Source organism: Haemaphysalis longicornis, unplaced genomic scaffold, assembly GCF_048455015.1.
Source record: "Haemaphysalis longicornis isolate Haplotype H1 unplaced genomic scaffold, Haemaphysalis longicornis Haplotype H1 scaffold_1, whole genome shotgun sequence".
Lineage (NCBI taxonomy): Eukaryota > Metazoa > Arthropoda > Arachnida > Ixodida > Ixodidae > Haemaphysalis > Haemaphysalis longicornis.
Window position 1 is genome coordinate 4,342,809 of NW_027526203.1, and position 23,809 is coordinate 4,366,617.

Genomic DNA, 23,809 nt, shown 5'->3' on the forward strand with positions numbered 1-23,809 from the left:
AGTCGAGATCCAGCAAACGCGCCTCGATGCGCAAGACCAACGCACTTCTAGCCTCGAGGCGCTCATTACCAAGCTCACAGAGTCGCTTAACAATCTAAATGCCACCATAAGCAAAAAATTTGATGACGCCCCAACACCCATGGAAGACACAAACAGCTCAATTAAACGCGCCAACCCTGTTCCTGCTTTGTCAGTCGGATTGGCAAGATTAAGCCCGCCACCCTTCTCGCCCGACCCAACCTTTCCCAATAACCTCTAATATGGCACTAAAATTGATTTAGTGGAACTGCCGCAGCCTTTCTACGAACCGCACGCCTCTTCAGCAATGGCTCCTTACACAAGCCACACTCCCGCACTTTCTTCTTTTACAAGAGACACGGCATGCAAAAGTCATACCCGGCTATCGAGGTCTGCACGCCGACCCTGTTGCGCCACTGTCGTCTATTTATATTCGTAGGGACATATCATATGAACCGGAAGACGTCCCCTCTACATTACTCCCATATGTTACGGCCCTCTCCTATTACCCAGACCCCCCGAAGCCACCTCTTACTCTTGTGAATGTCTATAATCCCCCCAATTCTACCGTCCTAATCTCTCTTCTCTTTCATTTTCTCCAATCTTTTCCCAAACGGCGTGACATCATCCTTGGCGGAGACTTTAAAGCCCCAAACAGCATATGGGGATACTCAAACACTTTTCGTACGGGCCGTCTTCTTCACGCCCACGCAATGCAAGGCTCATATACACTCATAAATGCTCCAGACACACCCACCCGCGACGGATACACAACACAATGCCCCACAACACCTGACCTCACCTTTCACAACGGCCCGAATCCACCGGCAACCTGGCAAGTCCTTCCGGATACTCTCCTCTCCGACCACCACATTATTGAAATAACACTCATGCTCACACACAAACCTAAGAAACGTGTAATCACACATACTAACTGGGACCGTTTTCGCCGCCTGCGCGCCCAAGAACCAACTACTGACTATAGCTTGTGGATACGCTCGCTGAAGAGAACGCAGTCGGAAACAACCACGACCATCGTCGCCGACCCTCCATCAGACAACCCCGATCCCCACCTTATGCGTATGTGGAGACGCCGAAAACGCCTCCTTTGTCTTGTACGTACCCAGCCCCACAACACACAGCTGAGACAACGCCTAGACACCCTAAACACCAAAATACTAACCCACTGTTCCACTCTTGATTCATCGAATTGGAATCGTATATGTGATTCGATCAACGGTTTGCTACACACTAAATCCCCCTGGTTTCTCCTCCGTTCCCTTCTTGGCCCTCAGCCGGCTCCTCTTCCAACCCTTCAAAAGCACCTCTCACTGCATGATGCCCTAATTCGAGAGGTTACCGCTTTATACGTTCCGCCACCACTCCCTTCTCTCTACCCCGAGTACACAGGGCCTCCCAACAGTGACCTTGATCGCCCTTTCACATTACCCGAACTGGAACGTGCTCTGGCCCTCAATAAAGCTGGCACCACTCCGGGCGCGGACCAGATTTCCTATTCCGTCCTGAAGAACCTCCCCGACTCAGACAAAGAGTTCCTTCTATCCCAAATGAATGAATACTGGAGCACGGGCAGGCTACCTGAGGAATGGATCTCTTCCACCATCTCTCTCATCCCCAAACCTGGTAAGCCCGCCACCCTCCCAAACCTTCGCCCCATCTCTCTGACTTCTTGTGTAGGGAAGACGATGGAGCGCATGGTTCTCGCGCGCCTCACAGACCTACTCGATAGTACCAACTTCCTTCCACACAATCAGATCGGTTTCCGCCCACATTTATCCACTCAAGACCTCTTTCTCCTCCTTCAGCAAACTTTCCTTCAGCCCTCAGGGCACCAAGTTCATGGGCTCGTGACGGTGGACGTTCGCAAGGCTTTCGATACCCTCCTTCACGACGCTATCCTGTCCCCCCTCCAAGACACTAATTGTGGCTCCCATCTCTACTCTTACGTTCGTTCTTTCCTTCGCTCCCGAACGGATCGATTCCGGCTGGGGAACACACTATCACCACCGATCACCCTCACTCGCGGTACTCCTCAAGGAGCCGTATTATCCCCTACACTCTTTAACCTCGGCCTTTCCCCTCTTGCCAGAGCATTGTCCGAGATCCCGAACCTTCACTCAATTCTCTACGCCGATGATATTACACTGTGGTGCACTCATGGGTCTCCTGGGGAGGTGGAACTCACTTTGCAATCTGACACTCAATCTGGATGGTTACTTGTAGTCAAAAATGATACCTGGCCAACAGCTACTATGCTTTTCGGTCTTGCTAGATTAGTATTATTAACAATACACCAAGTTAAAGTGTGCTTCATGAGGTTGCATAACTTATTTTTCATACTGAGCTAACAACTTTCTCTACTGCTGCCATATTGGTGCAGTACTAGTAAGGTTTTCACTTGTGGATGCAAGGGCCTCGAAATAGACTCTGACACATTTATTTTTCGAATTCATTCTTAAATATTCAGCTTTTCATGGCATTTAACAAATGACTGCCCAAAATTCCCTGACCCTCTGAGTAAAATTTTCCTTGCCAGTTAATACAGAAACGGATGCATTGAAAAACAAATAGCAGACATTTCAAAATAAAGCCTAATTTACTGAGATGGCACAGATGTACAACACAACTATGCTTTCTGAGCTTGAGAGAGCCTACCTAAGAGGGGCCTCATGCTCTTCTTAACTACGTATTTTTCACTTTTTTTAAGTTATTTAACAAGAGCAACTATCTCTCTTTTCTGAATGTGATGCCTGGAGGCTTTTTTCTTTCTTCAACAGATTGTAATCAGCATACGGACGAGGCACTAAATACTCCTAATAAGTAATGAAGATATCATATGCACAATACCAATGGGAAAGGAAACTGGGCCATCAAATCCAGCGCACCCCTACTTCTTTTTGGTTGGAGAGAAAAAAAACAAAATTTCAAAGTACTTGTTTCATATTTTGTAGGTGCAAAACAAACAAACAAAAAAACGATGATTTCAAATTTCAAACAACAGGCTCAAACTACTTTTTGACAAATCATGTGCATAAATCCACTGTGTTTATTTAGTTTAATGTAATTTGAATCTATGCAAAGCATCGCGTTCTCAAGTTCCTCCCATACTTGGGGATTTCTTGCACAGCTTGATTGCAATGCAGAAAAGCCCACAAAAACAGCGCATTTAGCGTAGTGAAGCTAGAAGGATGCACGTGTAGCAGCAAAGTCAACTCACTGTAATTATTACATCACCGTAATTTACGAAATTTGAAACAGATGTTTCGGATGGTAAAAACGAGACTCGAATTGAGTCAAACAGCGAACACTATTTTCCAGGTATCCGAAGCTCACAAACACAGAGTAATTCTCGCCTCTCCTGAGCCACTTTTTTAAGGTCATCCGTGGTTTTAACGGCAACTCCCTGGTTTTTCCTGATTTGCAAGTTTTCTCTGACACCTGACAGTTTTTCTGGTCACAAATGACCCTGGCCTTCATAATTTTGATTGATGGTGCTCTTGTTGCCATATTTCTGTTCCCCACATTTTTTTGCATAGAGGTCCTGAGGGCCTACTGTTCTCTTCAATCGCACCACAGGTGTCATGAGGTGTCCAGTGCGCCAGTGGTGAGTGTCTTGTGGTGTATGCCAGTTCTATGTGGCACTCTCATGTGCACACGGTCAATGCACATGCTTTTCTACAATGTCAATAGAGTGCAGCCGCAGTCGTTTCTTGTGCACTAGAGCAATGCCTGCCACACAAGAATCACTACAAGCACAGTTGTAGTGATTTTAGTGGCCAAGTAAAAAGCAAGCTGACAGCCATAATAACTTGCCAGGCCAATGACTGGGGCATGATGGTGGCATGATGGTGAGCACCAGTTCAACGACCTTTTTGTCGAGATGCTGATGCTCAATCCAGCATGTCTACGAGCAAGGTGAGGTGGTGGGCATTTTGGAACCTGTGGTGTGATACTTTCATTTTGTTTTAATCCAAATTAAATTAGTGTTTTGCATATAAAAGCCACGCCTATGTTATGAGGCACATCATTGATAAGGGCTGTGGATTACTGTATAAACCAACAGGCAAGTCATGCCGCTATGGAGGTGGTTCCATGACTCTAAGGAAAAAAAGCGTTAAAAAAATATTTGTCCAGAAAAGCACACCATGAACACCTTTTTATGTATCAGGAAAACTGTGTTCTCACATGAGTTCCATCACTTTGGCGTGTATAACCACCAATGTAATGGGCAGCAACTGCACAGAAAGCTCTGCCAAGAGTGTCAAATGTTTGTTTCCAAATAAGAATGCCCTGGTGTTATGTCGACAGAATGAATTGTTCAAGGAGGTCAACCGTCCACAATATCCATGTCTCAACTTCTCCAGCACTGCCCGCTTTTGTCAGAAACATCAAGCCAGTGTCGAAGTGCTGCACTCTCTTTTGGCTCCAGGTGACCAGACATCGAGTCAGACGGAGCAGAGATGAGCTGGTTCTGTGGTTTGGACCTGTGCAGTGGCAGTGGTCTGAGTGCTTATCGTCTCAGGAACTTTACTCCTTGTCTTACATAGTCGAACACCTTCTTTCGCATTGTCCAAGATCATTTCCTTGGGAATGGCTGTCTCTGCTTGACAGTACCCTACCACAGACAACTCAGCGCAGGCCATGTTTCTCCGCCTGTTCATCTCAGTCCTCCTTTGTTGTACGTGCATTTCGAATATCCAGTTAAGCTGAAGCACTTCTGCAAATTGGGCCAGTGGGACCTTGTATCGCACAGCAAGTGATTGTGTGTGGCTTATCCACCCAGTCATGAGGCTTCAAAGCTGGATGCATTTATACGCTTCTTGGGCTCACCGTCCCTCCAGCAAGGATCTCACACAGCATTCAAAAGTCAGCCTAGCAGTGGCCTCACCTCAAATGACAACCACCAGATGCCCCCTGTATTGCTCAATTTGTTGTGCAGTCACGCACTCCCAGGACGATGCGCCCACTTCTTGTGGCTGGCTCTGGGGGGTCTGTCTCACCATTGATGAGGTACACAGGAATTTTGCGCCAAACAAAGTGCGGGTAATGCCACGAGCTTACCATGGTGCTTGAACCACCTTGAAGCAGCTGCCCTCTCCTTGTTGCGAAACTTAAATTTACCCTCCGCCGATGAGCACGATTAAGACAAGGAATTGCTTTTGTACAACTTTTTTTTCCTGAATAAAAAGAAAATGTGTGGGGGCGGAGGGGGGAACCGATATGCTGGTTCATACGGTAATCTGTAACACCTGAAAACCCATAATGTACAACAAAATATTGTAACCAGAGCTTGAAATGGGGCTAGTTGGTTTTTTAATCGGCGCTTCATTTGTGTGTAAAGTAAAATATTGTACACAGTGTTTTTGTTCCTTGTCTATATGAGAAAAGTTGTGGTAGCCAAAAATCAAATCTCGTAGCCTGGACATCCAATATTTTCATTTTGTGTTCCAGTGCCTTGCTTTCGTGAATAAGTGTAGCCTAAAAGTTTATGAAGCAAAATGTAAGTACAAGTGTCCTTAGCATTAGCACACATATATGCAGCAAACAGCGGCAAAAATGGGATATTATTAACAGATATGGTGAGGTGATAAACAAAGTAGTTGACTTACTGTTCATCAATTTACATTGTCTCCCTAATGGCACCAACTTGCAGCACAATCAGGGTGTGGGTGGTGCTTGGTCTTCTCCGTTTGTGATCCGCTGTTCTACATCCCCCAGACATGAACGAGAACCAGAAGAGAGAAAGGTTAGCTTTAATTATTTATTTTTTAACAAACAGAGCACTGTTTGTCATCAAATAACAGCTGAAGCAGCGAAGAAAGTTGTGATATTTCAGTTTTAACAAAGCATTTCAGCCTATAGTGTCCATTTAACGTAAAATAGTTGTCAGCACAAAGTGTGTGGTTCATTCTTGATAAACTATAGGTTGTATTCACTGTTGTGGCGAGCATGCCAGCAACCGTATGTGTTGCCTAGCAACGGGGATATGCAGACATTGGCATGGTGGCGCACGGATGCGGCTGTCCCCGTGAGCTCAGAAGCATTACCTCGTCATTAAGTGCTCTTTTGCGCAGCGTCCAACAGCGCACCTGTCACAAGACACGGGGGAAGTGATTAATGGCTGCCATTTTTTGGGTATCGGCCACAGATTGCTCAGCTTTCTGTGAACGCTTCCACTTCGGTCGTTCGGCCCCTCGACAATAGATGTAGCTAGTCTTGCAGCTAACAATGCACTCACTGCTACACCGCTACGCTACCGCCGTATCTCATCAACATTCGCATGAACCTCACAATTTCTTCGGAAGCAGTATTTGGCTTTTGCACTGAACCACTCTGCCGTGGGAAGGAGCGTGCGCACCTGTGTCTATATTTATGCTCTCAGGCAGCTGTGCTGCAGAGTAAGCATTTCATGTGTCACACTGCTTTTCACGACAGCGGTACTGTTCTCCAATTGTGATGCGGAGTTCTCTAGGGCAAGTAGAGCATAACCACCACACAGAGCCATTCATATCTGTTGACTGACGCCACGGCTGAGAATCACGTGGTAATGGCGCAGATGACGGACGCCAGGGCCCGTTTTTTTTTTCTGCGAGGTGCGGACGCATGCGCAAACACGGTGGACACAGTCATGGTGGCTTTCAGTGTTGCCAAGAGAAAGAAATCAACCGCTAAACTTTTATGTTATGTAAATACCATCTATACTCACCGAACACCAAATATTGGTGTTTAATTTGCTAATCAAATTATTCAGTGAATCAATATTTGGTTAACACTGATACTTTGAGTCCTCACACACCCTAACTCGTGCTCACTAATGGACAGCTACCCCCTTTTTTTCTACCTTATGAGCTTTACTCCTGCGACAACTGTCACAAGCTAAATCTTTCCCTGAGCAGCAGCTGCCCTCATAGTCCCAGTAACGAAGTTTTTGACTACAGTAAACACACCGGGAATGCAGAGAAGGTGGCCTCCAGCTGTACCTAAGAACCAATCAATTCATTGAGTCAACACCTAAACAAAAAAAAACAGGTGAACTTACCAGTACATGCATAGAAAACAATGTCATGCAAATGTGATGGCAAACAAACTGACTTTACCAAATGCTATTTATAATGCTCGCCACTGAAACCTTGAGCATTGTGCACGCATTTGGCAGCACTTTGTCTTCTGCAATGTCCGTATTCAAATGAGAAAACAGCAAAAAAGACTGGACCGGGCGATGCAGACAAATTCCGTCGTCTAGCCTTTCAAGCTGTTTCCTTCTTCAAACATGCGTGCACCAACTGCCTTGAAAACTGTTTTTCTGTGACATTTCTCCTAAACTGAGCTACAACACAAGGACTGTGCAGTTTAAAACTTGACCAGCTACACTACCTTCGAACACATCATGCCATGACTGAAGTTATGCAAAAACAACCTGTGTCGTAATAAAACAACTGCTACTACTGCGATCAGTGACTTAGCTGAAAAATCCTGATGGGGTTATCGGAGAGATTAGGGGTCCTGAAGGCGATGGACTGCCTCCTCGCTCTAATAGTAATCTATTCAACCACTCGCCTTGACAGTTTCATACTCACACTGGGTGTTGGCGGGTAAAAGGTTCTGTAGGCAGAGATGATCTTGCAGGGAAGTGCATCCACTGCATCAAATGACTTCCACAGCACTACTGCCAAATAAGCTTTAACTGCAGCAGGCAGCATAAATTGACTGCATTCATCACGTGTCCTGAGCTGCCAGCAACCCAGCCTGCATCATCCCTTCCTATTAGAGAGGAGAAAAAAAAGAACAATGACAGCCACAAAATGCAGACCTGCCAACCAAGCACCATGAAAATTAGGGAGATTGGGGCATTAGAGAGGGGGTGCTTTTTTTTAGATTACATTTCTGACCGACATCTGAAAGGGTGAAGGGTGTTTATTGTAAGCTGCTTTGTTCTTGCATCATGTGACAGACAGACGCAAACGTTTTGACGCCTTTTCCCTCACCCTCTTTCCGTACAGTGGCGAGTGCATTTTGGGTCCAGCCTTTGTAAGCTACAACCAACATTCCGGCTGTTCCCAAATGCACGGTGCAAACGGTACTATTGTGGCCAGCATATATTTAGTGGTACTCTACCGTATGGTTACAAGGAACAAAAAGTATGTGGCGAGTGCTCTCCCCCAGCACTGCAGATGTTGCAGCAGGGAAGACACAAGCATGCGCATGATTAGGCAACCACCTTTCGGGAGATTAGAGATAGCATTCATACAATTAGGAAATGTGGTCGAAATTCCGGAGACTTCCGGATAATTCGGGAGAGTTGGCAGGTATGCCCAATGTTTCTGAGAGCCCCACACAACAAGGAAACAAAATATCGACAAACATGTTTCATAAACCCACAAACCTCAGCAAGCGAAACAGAATTGTTGGAAAAAGATGCAGGTGCCGAGCCATGCTTGTACTGAAAACAAGTTTGTGGTCAGATCTTTCAGCAAATATTCACATGTTATTAGGGGAATACCAACATTTTGGGAAGTAACCTGAACCACTTGCAACTTATGTTCTAACCCCCTTCACAGAACAAAAGCCATGGCTGAAGACACCGGATAACCTGCAGTGAGTGCACGCAGAATCATGCGATGCTTGTGAGTACACAGTTGCGCCAGTTACATTAGGCAACACCACAGGCAAATGGCAGCTACTTATTGGGCTTTACATGCGGTGGGCAGCTTGTGACTATAGCTCCCATGCATTTTCCCTTTTAAATTTTTGTGGACAATTTTTTTTTTCATTGGTTTCAGCTCATCACAACTTAGCACAGTCTGTTACAACCTTGACAACTACAAACGCAAAATTTATGGATGCATCCTGCAATGTCATCGCCCATATTTTTGCCTGCCCCCTGACTCTCTCTACTTACATGTCCACATTGCCACACCTTCACAGGTTCCGAACAGTCTCTTTTTCACATTACGACTGTTCCTGAAATTCACATTCAAAGCTAAGAAAACAAGGATAAGAATTGTCAGCATAGACACTCTACTTTACCCTCAAGGTCTGTGCATCTTCTTACATTATGTCTCAGCGTATACATTCTTATTAGCAATGCATCACTGTATTGTTACCTGCCTGGGCTAATCCAGCCACTAAACAGCCACTGTGACCTGTATGCGTGGAATAATAGCCCTTGGCCCATGCCTACATTGATGCTAGGTATCTGAGATGGTGTGATTACTTACGAAACATGCTGCTAATTTGACATGGTTCAACTCGGAACACTGAACTGTGCAGAAATACAGCAGTGTGCATTTCAGCATTCTTTCTTCTGGGAAGTGAAAGCAATCAGTTAGGTGGAAAAGAAAGAATTTTTATTCTGAAGCCAGGCTGCATGTTCTCAACAGTGTTAACATTTACAAGCAGGCTAATACAAAGGTACGCTCAAGACAATGATGGCACAGAAATCAAAAGTATCGCATCCATAGCCTAGCTTGCAGAAGTAGAAGCAAAATGGCCCCATTATAATACACAATACAGATGATGGCAATAGAGTAATTGTAACTAAAACACCTCCGGCAGTGCCTGATAATTTATTGAACTACTTCGTCCAAGCTAAGTGACGTAGCCTGTTACTTTTTAACCACAGATGTGATCAGTCAATTCGAACTGACTAGACAAGGGCGAAAAATAAACTGGAGCGACCGGCTGTAGTGTCGTAGACGCATCTTTCGCACTGGATGCCACACGCTGCAATGCGACATGATAGTGAAGTCTTTTTTTCAACCGCGCTAGCTTCCGCATGGTGCAAAACAAGTCAGAAGCGCCTACAGGCAAACACTACAAAATTAAGCACAAGGTGAAGTTTGTCTTAAACCCATTAACATGGTTTACAGTTCTCCTTGTCTTGCGGATGAACACAAATCGAAGTAGTAGATGCATAAACGCTAATTTTAAGGGAGCACAGATCATCACTGTCAATGTCCAGCAGTTCACATTTGGCAGCACACAAGTGGTTGTAATTGGGTTTTTAAAGGAGTACTGACACGAAATTTTCGTGTTACGTTTTTTTGGCTGCTATGCGTGCCTACCAGCCCACTAATCATAGAATGACACATTAAACGGTCGAGTGCAGTTTAAACAATCATTTACGGCGTCGTTTATTCTGGTTAGTTTCAGTTTCGCCAAAACGAACGCCGAACGGCCGCCATGACAGGAGGTATCACGTGACGTCCCCATTCTTGCCGTATCACTGCCGCTCTGGACGCGCGCAAGAGCGAGCGCACGCGCGCGCCCAGACCAGCCGAGGTCTTCACGCGCAGACAGCATGACGTCACTCCCAAAACCATGACATGTACACATGCCGGAGCAGCGCGCGCCAACCACAGCCAGAGCGTCGGCTTCGTCACGGGAGTCCCGACGTCGGCAGTTTGGGGCAAGTATCAAATGATGTCACGTCGGCCCGCTCTGGGCTTTCTTGTGCGAGCGAAGATTAAAATGGATTTAAAATATTTTACATCGAACGGTTGCTGTTGAAACTTGCTGGGAGATATCTCCTGATAAAAAGAAAGCATTTTACATAGTTATCTCAGCTTTGAAATTTCGTGTCAGTACTCCTTTAAGGTACTGATAATGGGTAGCATAAGCAGGAGCAGTTGACGCGAGAAATAGTTGAGGCCTTTACGTTTTTAATAGAAGCCAATCATGCCTTTGCTTCGATCAAGAAAGGAAGAGCATTTAAACAGCTCAACCTTTAGTCAACACAGGGTTGTGTTCTTTATGCATATTGCTTTTTTTTGCCTAGCATGAATGCACATTTGTACATAGGATTTAATTTCAGCATATATATTTGCAATAATATATAAATGATTGTAAACAACATTTTAGTCACAAGTAAGATGGTACATCTGAATCGTTCTCTTAGTAGTTTTTTTGCACTTTTACTACATCCTAAGTACACATGGCATGAAATAAAAGCCACACTGAAGCAACAATTCCACCAGCTGAAAATAACTTGTACAGACACTTGATAAACTTTAGAATTTTGAACACACGGTCTGAGCCATACCAAGTCTGCACGCTTCCGCTGCCCAAACCAATGAGATCACCTTTGATATATGAGCAGTCTTATATACCGAGGAAACACTTCTTTAGAGAGAAGCTCAATTCCCTTTTTTGAGCATAGTGCATTGAGTTTTGCAAATGAAGCAAACTCCCTCATCTGGAGCGGTTCTGTTATCTCGCGAGCGGAATGGTGGTTTGGAAAACCGCATCACATATCTAAACGAGCGTTTTCACGTGTTTCTGGGTAGATGAGATGGCTGATCCATTGTGGTATCTTTCTAGAAACTACCCTAAGCATCTATGAAAACTGTTCAGGGGAGTAGCTCAGCTCAGGCTGCGGGAACATACCCGAGACAAAAAAAAGTCTGTTACAGTTCAAGATCAACAAACAGCTGCCAAAACAAGAATACGGAACTAAACTACTTACATTCGTGCTAATCTCTCCCAGTTTTAACGATGCGCCTCTGTGATTACGAGCCTGGACCATCTCCTGACTGCCCGCGATGCAGTCACATGCTGCGTTTTCCTTGGTCGCTTTTGTTTGCCTGCTCAGAGCAGTTCTTAGCAGCTCGAAACAGCTCCGTATTTTATTTCTCCATTGAATTGCTACTGCAGGGGATTAACTCTATGGGGATGGGGAGCAGTTTTGAGCTGCTTATAGGAACTACTCAAAGCTTCTCTGGGCCGGCAAATAAAAGGAACCACGCCATCAGTCCAAAGGCAGTCAGGCCGTCCTAAAGAAGTCGCGTAGCTGTGCTAACACAACGCTTATAACAGTCTATTTGGGTGCTTACAAGATGTCTGCACTTCTTTTCAAGCAGTTTCAAAAACTTTTCCAAAGGTGTCAAGCTTTTTGCAAATTCCTCTCATCTACGTTTACTCCAGACTTCATCAGTGGCACCCGCTACATGCTTGCACCGTTCACACACTCCAGCCACAGATATTGCTACGAGCTGTTGTTAAAATTGACAAACCAAGCTGCTGCTTCTGGAACACTCATTGCAAGAACTGCCCACTGTTCTCCGAAGAAATATCTTTGCTTAAAGTGGCACAGTTTAATAGATACTTAATCAGAGAAGACGGACTGGTCGTTTTTGAGTGCTCCGGAAGCAACCACTTGGCATGTCAACTGTTGACAACTGGCGGCATCATCCAAGGCTGGCCTGTGTGAACAGAAAAACCATCACGCGGGCAGCACAACAAAAGACGACGTTCGCACAACATAGATAGGAGGTACTCGCATAAACTCACAAGAATTGAGGCGTTTGATGCCAGCTTTGATTTGACCTCAATAAATACCTGTTTTGTGTCCTGTGTACAGCAAATGATTGCAATTTCAAGAAGTAATACCAACGTGCGATATCTTGAAAACCAACTTTTTTTTAGTATGAAATAAGTATGCGTGTTAAAGCATTAAGAACTACAGGAGGAAGCTCTTACAAAGAAAAAAAAATGTAACCTTCAACAAGCTGTTCATTCATGAGCAGTGATGGTAACCTCATGTAGCAGGCATCAGAAGTATGGCTTCTTCCACGAATCCCAGAGTCCTTGTTTCTTGCCTCTAGCCGTGTTGCCCCATGCCAGCGGGATGCCTGGGTAGAACATAATGCTCCACATCACTTACAATGTTTATAAGTAGTGAATAGTGAAAGTTATCGCACAGAAAGACAACTATTTAATTAAGGACACAGATAAGTTGCATGTATCAATTTCAATATATGCTTTGGATTCAGAGATATAGATGCCAGAAAGCAAGTATGAGAATTAAGGCCCCTGTAATATTTAATCTTCATCACTTCTGACCAGTACTTTCACCCAGCTTGGCCTGCACTCATCACAACCATAAACACAGTAGAAGCATACATGCATGCAATTCAATTGCTCCCATGAACGAAAAAACAATGCATGCTCTCACAACAGCAAGCCTTATAGAACTAGCCACGGAAATAGTAGTGATCACCCAGGTATGTTGCTGCTCTTTTTAGCCTGATTAAAAAAAAACTTTTTACTATACTTCATTTCTAGGCATTGGTACTGATACCATTTAGATGTGAAAATCAATTCGAGCACTTTTGGAGGTCCAGGAGATGTCAAGGGATAAACAAAAACAGTTTGTCTGTTATTTTTCCAACCATATTTCTGAAATGACAAGGAATACAGTCTTAATGAGCCACCACGTAAAGGCATCAGTAATGTCCTTGCAGGTGAGGGCACAAGGCAACTCCTATTGGACAAACATAAAATGCTCTCCAAGGCAACCTGATCTGTCAGGGGCAAAAGGCAAAACTTAGAACAAGATTTGAATTTCGGCTCGTTTATACATACTTTGTCAGCAAAAAACAGCACAAAATAATGGAGACAAGACTAAAAGCAAACAATGCGAGCACTGACTATCAACTCAGGTGGTTATTCTGAAGTGGACAATACACACTTTACAGAGATTAGGGGGAAAAGGGTGAGGAAAGGAAGAACTAAACAATGGTTAAAAGTGCCGGGTGACAAAAGGCAGAATTGGCAAGCCTGCACGCGCCAAAACGTTCTTTCTTTTTTTGGAAGTATGGGAATGCATAGGCCAGAGTTATCACGAAAGAGCCGGCTATCCAAGTATATCATTTCCGCTCCGAAATGGGCTAGTGACGGGCTGCTGATGCAAGAGGCGCTTTCCTTGAGAATGGCGTAGGCTTCAAATATTTATTTCTCTTGCCAAGGTGCCCCTGTAACACTTTGGAATTGTGCACTTTCCCAGATGGGGTGAACAGTGGCATGCCTTGCAGTGTATAGCCAGGTTGCTGCCCGTGAACGATCACAGGGAATTAGTGTTCTCCCAAAAGCAATCATTTTACACAGCTGCATTTTATAAATGACCCCTTCAATGCCAGGAACACGACTGCGTCACATGCCTACCACATTGTTAAGGTTGTGCGAGACACCTTGGACGTACGGAATGACTGCACGCGTGGAGACCCCCCTTTTTGAGATGGTTTTTCCTTCCTTGAGCTGGACTCTGCTAGAAGGCTCTCGGCCACGCTGTTCAAGACTTCACTGGGAAGACCCGCGGCCACCAGTCACCGCACTTGAATGCTGAGGCTTGAGTGGACCTCGTTGTGGGCCTGCAGGTGTAGTTCCATGTACAAAAATCGGAGGCATTGCTGCTCCTGCTTTGCTTACAGTGCGTGCTAGGCTTGCTTCCTTACACATCGGCACATGCAAAGCTGGTGAAGTGCAGAAATGCGAAGGAAGCTTTGAGGAATTTCCTTAGGTGCTCCTGTTGAAACGAGGACCACTCAAGCCTCAGCATTCAAGTGCGGTGACTGGTGGCCGATGGTCTTCCCAGTGAAGTCTTGAACAGCGTGGCCGAGAGCCTTCTAGCAGAGTCCAGCTCAAGAAAGGAAAAACCATCTAAAAAAAAGGGGGCTCCAAGCGGGCAGTCATTTCGTACGCCCAAGGTGTCTCACACAAGCTTAACACAGTAGCAGGCATGTGATGCAATCATGTTCCTGGCATTGAAGGGGTCATTTACAAAATGCTGCTGTGTAAATGACTGCTTTTGGGAGAACACTCATTCCTAGTGATCAATCATGGGCAGCAACCTGGCTATGCACCGCAAGGCATTGCACTGTTCACTTCATCTGGAAAACTGCCCAATTCTGAAGCACTACAGGGGCACCATGGCAAGAGAAATATTTGACGCCTACGCCATTCTCAAGGTGCTTCTTGCATCATCGGCAGCCCATCATTAGCCCTTTTTAGCGGAAATGATACTTGGATACCCAAAAGAAGCCCACTGTTCATTGATAACTCTGCCCTATGCATTCCCACACTTACAAAAAAAACCTATTTGGTGCATGCTGCTTGCAATTTCAGTTGGCCAGCATTTCTCGCCATACTTTACCATTGTTTAGTTCTTTTGTTTCACACCATTAATCTTTGTGAAGTATGTACTGTTGCATTCACAATAAACACCCCGGTTGATGGTAAGCGCTCGCGTTGTTTGCTCTTCATCTTGTCCCCGCTACCTGTGTTGTTTTTTGCTAACAAAGCATACAGGAAGTTTTCCCCCAGTTTTTCTACCTTCAGCTTGCCTACAATAATTTATCAGCACAGTACTGAACTACAAACACTGGAGGGCAGTGTCACTTTCATGCATGAAGAGCACGCTATCGATTGCACTCCTCGGCCGTCCCTCATACTAGTAAGGGGGACGATGAAATGTCTGTCGCTTCAATTAAGCAGTGGCAAGAATAAAGCATTTTTTTTCTTATGAGCCCACTAGAATAACTCCTGTGTACCCCCTGAAGAATGGGACAACTGATTGCATTTTTTGCTTAGCTTTGCTAGCACAACAAAACACTATCACGAGCTCCCTCGTCACATAGTTGAGAAGTGGAATGAGACGCCGCTGTACTTCACAGCCACAGATGAGATTCCCTACAGAGACCCAGTGTCATGCTTCTGGCATTGCCCAGTCATATAGCTTTGAAGGGTGAAAAAGTGTAAGAAAGCTTTTCCTTTATCTTGTGCACATTTAAAAATAAAACACTGGAGTACATCAATATATTTTCGGTTTTGTGGCAATGAAACATCATGGGCCTGCAAGGCAAATAATGCCATTTGCAACATCAGCTACACAGAGAATGTGGTTAACTGCTGCAAACAAGAAATGTACTCTACCTTGTACACGCACAGTTCGGCGTACTTGCACGTGGAAAAGTTGGGCAGCAACACCTCCCACGCAGCTTTGCCCACATCCATGGCTTGAAAAAGCCCCATGAAGGGGCAGACCAGAGGCAGCTGAAAACACAACACTAAGTCAATGTTCAATCAAGGAAAACAAAAACTTTGTCGTGATGTAAACAAACACGCAAAAGGTTTTTACTGCTGTTAAAGGAAAATATCCTAATGCACAGGACCGCGAAAAAAACACGCTACAATGAAATGCTTGGAATTGTTAAAACTGTAAGGGCGCTGCCTTAAACATGCGCAAAATATTTTGGAGAGCTCTCATACCATTCATAGCTTCAATATACGTTAGGAGACGTAAAGCACTGATGTTATAAACTAGCAACATTACTTGAAAACTTTTATCGTAAACAAATTTACAGCTATCTGGTATTCTGTTCTCCTTTTGATGTACAATTTTACGTAACAAAACTATGAAAACAAAGCAAGCAGTTACACAGATGCGCAGTCTATTAGCTTTATTTTTAGCGTCAGCAACGCACCAAAAACACGCATCACCTTAGACCAACAATCCCAGGAAAAATGCAAGAAGACATTTATAGGTGGCATTGCATTTTTTTCTAATTGGCACCTGTCATCTAAAATTTTTGGCCTGGATTACAAAATTGCAGGGCAGGTTCCTGGAAACAGATTGTGTATTAATCACACCACATCGTGTTCGCAACGTCAAGGCCTCCATTATATCTATTGTTTCCTTCGGAGTGATGTGACTGGGGCTATTGTATTGTGTTTTAAATCGCAGCTGCATCTTGAGCAACTATTCTCTGGTGCTCGTTATGTCTACAAGCAAGGCTGTGCTCTTCAACACAACGGCCACTAGGATTTTTTACATGTCAACAGGATCTTATTAACAATTTACAATTAACAGTCTTGTTCCTTTTGCGCGTGTTATCTTCTCACTATTTCGTTCAATCTGTGGGAAATGCTGTGTGCACGCACAATTACTACAAACTTCATTCTTCCCTTTATTCAAATGCTTACCTTTGCCGCACGGTGACACACTTGCATGCTTGTTCAGCAATGGAAACAATAAGTGGTACCAGGAAGACACTACTACTTAGGTCTTCAACTTGTTCCAAAATGCTTTCTTGTAAAGTGACGCGGTGAATACACCATCTACTTTCTCATACCAAATACATCTTTCAAAAACACTATCTAGGAATGTGAGCGAAAATTACGAAAAGCGGGGCCACAACATGGCAGGAGCTAATAGAAAAAAGGTAGTGTCTATTATCCTGGCAACCGTGAGAATGACCGTAAGAAATTTCTCTCGGCAGTTACTTCTCATTGGCGAAGCACGCTACGCGGAGATTCTATGGGATAAATATTCCCTACAAAGCCGCGGCTGCAGCTGCCCCTGTAGTGATTTTCAAAGAGAAGGCTCAGGTTCGAATCCAACAATGCGATGCTTTTTTTTGTTGTTTGTTTTCAGAATTCTTCCCTCATCTTTATTTTGTTAATACTTCTTTTACTCTGGTTTTTACTTTATCAAGAGATCGACGCACAGAACTTCTTGAATGGGTTGAATTACGTTTAATACAGATTGTGTTACGTGTCTCGCTGGGTTTGTTGCAGTTGGGCTAGATTTGGGTAGGTTATGACGCGTTCTGTTAGGTTGAGCCAGGTTCGGTGAGGTTAAAGCTTACGTTATTTTAGGCCAGCCTAGACACAGCGTTTATCGGAAACTGCCGTGAGAATTTACCGAAGGTTATTCTCACGGCTGCCGTGAGATTAGACGCAGCCAAGAAAAAAACGTAGCGTTGCCAGCCAGTTGCCTTCCTCACGTCTTCTCGTCACATCTCTTTCTCACTGTGATTCAAGATCTACGGCTTTGTGCATCGCTACCTGTGTGTGAAGGATGAGCAAAAGCTAGGCAAATCCTCCCTGTTCTGTGGCTAGGCAAGCTGCTAGCCTCGATTCAGCGCACGTCGAAAGTTTGCAAACCCAAGCGCTACTTTTTTACAAATTGTAGCACTGGCATAGGGTTGTGCTCCGCACGGAATTCTCAAAAGGACGATGCTATATGTACTACGTAGTGAAGTCCCACCGGAAATTGCTATACGCACTACCCATATAGCGCCATCTATGAGGCGCTGTCAGAAACGCCCCCGAGCTTGCTTGGTGGCGGGCTGACGCCACTGACGCGACCTCCGTACGAACGGCAACGTACCTGGTTTCGGTCACGGCAAAGTTTGCGCTGTAGTCATGGGCGTAAAATAGATTATGGCTGCCCACAGGGCCGTTTACGACGCGTTTGAGCTTTTAATCGAGGCAGGAACAGAAATTACGCGGGCAGCCGGTGCACAACACACGGTTAATACGGTGGTGATATCGTATGTTGGGTCGGGCCGGCCACGTCATTTTTTGTTTATTTTATTTTTGAGTTTTGTGTAAGCAAGTATGTGTAGCCCGACGCTGTTCATTCCTGGGTATTGCCAACTCTCTAAATAATATCCCACGGCGGCTTTATTCGCCTTAATAAGATTTATCAGGCGCCAGATTGCTCAGATCTCGCATGGTCTCTCATGGCTGCAGGGGGTAGAATGTCTCGGGTTCGATTCCCGGCAGCCAAGGCTGCGTTGAATTTACGATGAAGGCAAAAAATTACTGTGCGTACCCGATGTTTCGATCAACACTAACGATCCCCGAGTGATATGTCTACAACGCTGCCCGGGCCCGCACGTGCCTCTTAGCGCGTTGTGATTTCGGATGCGCACAAAACACCAGTTTTAATAGACTACGCAGCAGTTAACTAAAGCATGTTCGACAGGAACTCCTGAGTACAAACGGGAGAACGTGCACCTGTATTCATATGTGTTTGTACACCTTGCCTCGAGCTGTTAAAGTTGGCTTTTCCGCATGGCGGTTAAGCTGTGCAAGAAAGTCACCGGGGCTAAATGTGATAGTAAGAAACGCTTCTGATGTACAGCAGCTCATCCATAGTGTTTAAGAAACGCTTAGGACACATTCTTTTGCAGTGTGACCTTTAAACGTTTCACACCCCTCCTCCCACTTGGCCTTCTTTTCGTAAATAAAGGCGCTTTCAATATGCAGACACAGGAAAAGGAAACAGGAAGATGTATAGAACTTTTATCTTGCATTCTTTCACGTACATAATGTCACATGCTAGCAGTGCCATTTGTCCACCACGTTTTGTATAGAACTTTTATCTTGTATTCTTTCACGTACATAATGTCACATGCTAGCAGTGCCATTTGTCCACCACGTTTTGTATAGAACTTTTATCTTGCATTCTTTCACGTACATAATGTCACATGCTAGCAGTGCCATTTGTCCACCACGTTTTACTTCGTGCATTGTAACAGTTTCTTACCAAGATCCAAAGATTCGCCTAGGAAATTTCACATCACGAATGGTAAAAAAAATTATCTCTGTAAATTATGTGGAAGCAATGCCCATCTCTTCATTGTTGACACTTTCTAGTTTACCAGAGCTGCTGCAGCCAAGCGTCATGTTACATTTATAAACTAGAAAATACAGGAAAGAGGTCATTTCTAAGCAAAAGGAATTATATTGATTAGCATCTGCGTTGTTTGAATTGTATCTTTTCCAACTGGCAGGGCAACTGCTATTATTTCTATGCACATAAGAGGCCCATGATTTTGCTCCAGTATGTGACTCTTAGGTGGTTACATGCTGATAAAAGAATTCTGTGCTATCTTCATTCATACACTGCAACTCGTCCGTGCTCATGGTGAGCATGCAGGGTGCACGTGTGACGCTTAGCATGGTAAACATCAGGCGACGTCTGCTCAGTTGTAATGAGAATATGTCTACTCCAGAATGCTTAAATAACTGAATCAATCGTGAAAAACAGTCAACTCAAAACAACCTGAAAAAAAAGAAGCACCCTCCCCCCTAAAAGAAAAAGAAGACAAGAAGATGTTTTCAGGTTATCCAAAAATATGTCTCCATGCAGAAGGTCCAAGAAAGGCTGTTGTTTCTTACACTTTCAAGAAGACATCAACACTGCCATTGTTTTACAATATAAAGTAAATTTTTATTAAACCATATCCTCAGCTTCAGTTGGTGTTGTCCTTTCCGGGTGACCTGTAAAACCAAAGGTGCAATATAATTAGCAATACGGCTGTGTTCCTTCTATACATGATAGAAAAAGAGCAAAAAAATATACTTGGCAAAACCCAGGACCTTTGTTGCGTTGTTTCTTCATTTTGTGTTATTTTTTGTCCTACTGGCCTAATTTCAATTCTTGAAACCAACTTTCGTGAAAAACCTTTTGAGCATGATTTTCCATACCAACTCTTATTACATGAAATGGCCGCACAATACTTTTTTCCTGAATGTAAATGTGGCTAAGAAATTTCTTTATTATTATTTTGAAGCAGCCAGTTTTTATTGCCAGTCGCAGAAAATTGGGGCAGATGGTGCAGAACTGTATGCAACCACACAGTGTGAAGTGGTGTCCAATTTTTTTGCAAATCACTTCTTAGCCCAACTGGAACCATATACAGAAGCTGTAGTAGTCTTTGACATAGCCTTATAAATTGACGTGAACCTTTTTCCTCCTCAGAACTGATATTTTTTTTTTGCTGCTTGGTGCTGTTTACAGTAAGAACTACATTTTTTTAGGAAAAAGGAATTGCCACCCAAAGAAACCCACTTCTGATTTAAAATGGCAATGTACAAGATGATTAGAATCATATTGCAGAATGGAACACGTATACATGTTGCCCCCCCCCCCCCCCCCCAAGCTACCACAGCACTTGCACCCTCCCCATGCCCTCTGCCTCTTCCTTCGTGAAACTGGATTTGCCGGCCCCCTCAAGATAAAATCCTGCTGACGCCTATGCTTATACATAAGGAACCAATAAAGTGTGCCGCTGGTCGAATTGGTTCTCAATGCATAAATACGAGGCTGATTCAAAGAGAAACGATAAGAAAAAGGGCACGGGTGCCTTCATGGTCTGTTCCAAAACTTTCACTACAACTTGGAACGATGTTTTGGCCCTGAGAAAGATATACGCCTCCATGCCTATTCGGCACTAGGAAGCGGATCCAAGCATCAGCACTGACTACCCCCATCTCCTATCGTTACTAATAGCTTCACACTTGTTGATTAAAAAAGTGCTTGTCCTTATGCGTCATCCCACTTGTAACAATGCATGCAACGACATTTAACAAGGCGAGGGGAAACGCGCTAAAGGCATACAATACGCGTTCGCACCGTTCAGTTGCACGGGCCGGCTGATAACACATGCATGCTCGCGCATCGGCTGGAAAGGCTGGTGACGGAAATATAAGATCGGCGGTCGACGCGGGTCTCTTACTTCAACATCAGTACAGCAAGCGTTACGGGACAAACCAACGAGGCCAGAAATACGTACCTTCAGATTGGGCAAGCCGTCTTCGAACCACTGCGGTGTGCTGATGGCGCGATCGGGAAGTTGTCACGCCAGCTTGACGGCCCTGGCGCGAATCGTGTGCATCAGCCCGGCCCACGACTCAAGACTTGCGCTTTATTACCGTGATTTGTCGCAACAAGATTGGTGGGATCGATCCATCCATGGATCGTTCAAAAGCGACGACGAAAAGCAGCCATGTCGACCGTCCGAACGCTTGAGACCACGTACGTTAAAAAACACAAAAAAAAAGTGTTTCTGACAGCACCCATAGATGGCGCTATATGGGTAGTGCGTATAGCAATTTCCGGTGGGACTTCACTACGTAGTACATATAGCATCGTCCTTCTCAAAATTACGGTACGGTGCGGTGCAAGCTTTTAATAAACGACGAGAATAAGAAAAAAATACTAACCACACTCCTTTGTTCTTTGCGACGAGTCGTTCCTGGATGATTCGATGAACATGTGGCAGTTTCCACGCATACAAAAGCTTGAAGATGCACTAATGAGAACATCAATTTCCTTTCTTAAAGGCATCGTTTTGCGTAAACCACCACACAAACGCACGGACCACTGTAGCGCGGAAGCAGCCGCGTACTACACAAGTAACGTTGCGTACGACAAGCATTACAAGCAGTGGCTGCTCGTCCGCTTGAAATTTAAATCCAATTTTAATTGAAGCGACAGGGGCCTCCTGGTGGTTTACAAGCTTCATCCACAAACAAACAAACTAAAAAAATAATACTGATAATAAGAATGCAAAATAACTGCTTCATGAGTAAGATTTTTACAAAATGAATTAAATTGCTTATTCAGATATAACTGCCGAGCGTGCCGGGAACTCTCAGTGCTCGCCCCGAGGCATGCGCTCACGAGCAGAGTCTATATCACGATGGTCGTGCACGTGGTCTATATTGAGTAACCCTCCCTGTTCTGTGGTAACTCTGCTCACGAGCGCGGCATTTTGTTGGTATTTTTTTCCTGCAACGTGAAAACAGCTCCGCTGTTTAAAAAAGTTAGCGCAGCTTGCACTAGTGGTACGAGGCTGGAGAAACAGCAGAGCTCGCGGCCCCTCTACCTTCGTCGTGGCTGCTGCACTTCACACGATTTTCCGAACTTGCCGCTGAAAATTCTCCAAGACTGCCAGGCCCAGATCGTTTAGTCCTCAGGCTTTCACATCTCTTCCAAAATGGACCGCGTTAGAAGAGCACGCGAGATCACGCCATGAACGCTGGGCAGTGTTCTTGAAGGTTGAGCTGGCCGACGCCCCGCGCCCCTAACGAGGCGCACGCTGACGTGCGCTTGGTATTTTTAAATGCAGAGCATTTCAGTAACTCACGATGTCACCCGCGTTGACGTCCGTAGTCGTAGTCCGCACCCCTCCCCCTACACTATATAAAAAAAATACTATCCGGAGCCTGGTTTCGACCCCTCGACCCTGCGGGCGGAACGCAATGTACATGGTGCTCTACCCACTGCGCCACAAAGCCGACACAGAATGGGAGGCTACGAACGCGCCTTATATCCTTGACTCATTCAAACTACGCCAAGAAGGTGCTGATACAACGCATTCACTACCACCAACTCCCCAAACACTAAACGTTAACGCAATACACCCACCCCCTATGCGACGCATTTACTCGAGTCCCCTCGCGGGGAGATGGGCCCAATTTTTCTCTGTATTTTTTGCGAGCTCCTCACGTGCCGCAAGTCCACGCGCAAGAATTGACGCATGACGCGCCTCACAAGGCGCACGCTCGCGTGCGCTCGGTTGGGCTGATTGAGTGTTCTGCTAACGCTAGACGGCGGAACTAAAAGCTTAAACAGCTCTGCTGTTAAAACGCAACATACTAGCAAATGTGTAACAGAAACAATAAAGCAACAAAAAAGTCAACAGCGCAAGTGAAAGGAAAAGAAAATGGGAACTCATCTCATGAACAAACGTTTAATGGTAATTAAGATTACTAAATACATATCATAACAACAACATACAGGGAACAAAAAATGTCGGCCGGAGCTAGCTTCAGAGGCTGAGTTCTGCAGCGAAGTCGCCCACTCACAGCTGCCCGCAGTCTTTGATGACGATCTTCTTGAGCGTCTTGCCGGACAACGAGCCGTAGTCCTCGATCTTCTTCAAGACGTCCATGCCTTCGATGACGTTGCCGAAGACCACGTGCGTGCCGTCCAGACAATTGGTCTTAATCAGTGTGATAAAAAACTGCGAGCCGTTGGTGTTGGCTCCTGTGTTCGCCATGGACAGGACTCCCGGGCCCACGTGCTCCAGCTGGAAGTTTTCGTCCTCGAATTTGTCACCGTAGATGGACTTGCCTCCGGTCCCGTTGTGGTCCGTGAAGTCCCCGCCCTGGCACACGAACAGTGGGACGATCCTGTGGAAGGTGGATCCCTTGTAGCCAAAGCCTTTCTCTCCCGTGCACAGCGCCCGGAAGTTCTCCGCCGTCCTGGGCACCACGTCGGCGCGCAACGTCATCACCATGCGACCCAGCCGCTCGCCGTCGGCCTCGACGTCGAAGAAGACCTTGGGGTTTCCCATCGTTGCCTCCGGTCTGTCAAGCCTACCTCGCTGATTCAGTTGCGCGTTGGGTTGCTAGA

General features: G+C 45.1%; 1 pseudogene; it reads right to left on the bottom strand.

Annotated features, from left to right (window-relative positions):
- Window positions 1-23,255: 23,255 nt before the first annotated feature.
- Window positions 23,256-23,750, bottom strand: LOC144163000 (peptidyl-prolyl cis-trans isomerase pseudogene; annotated as a pseudogene).
- Window positions 23,751-23,809: the final 59 nt, after the last annotated feature.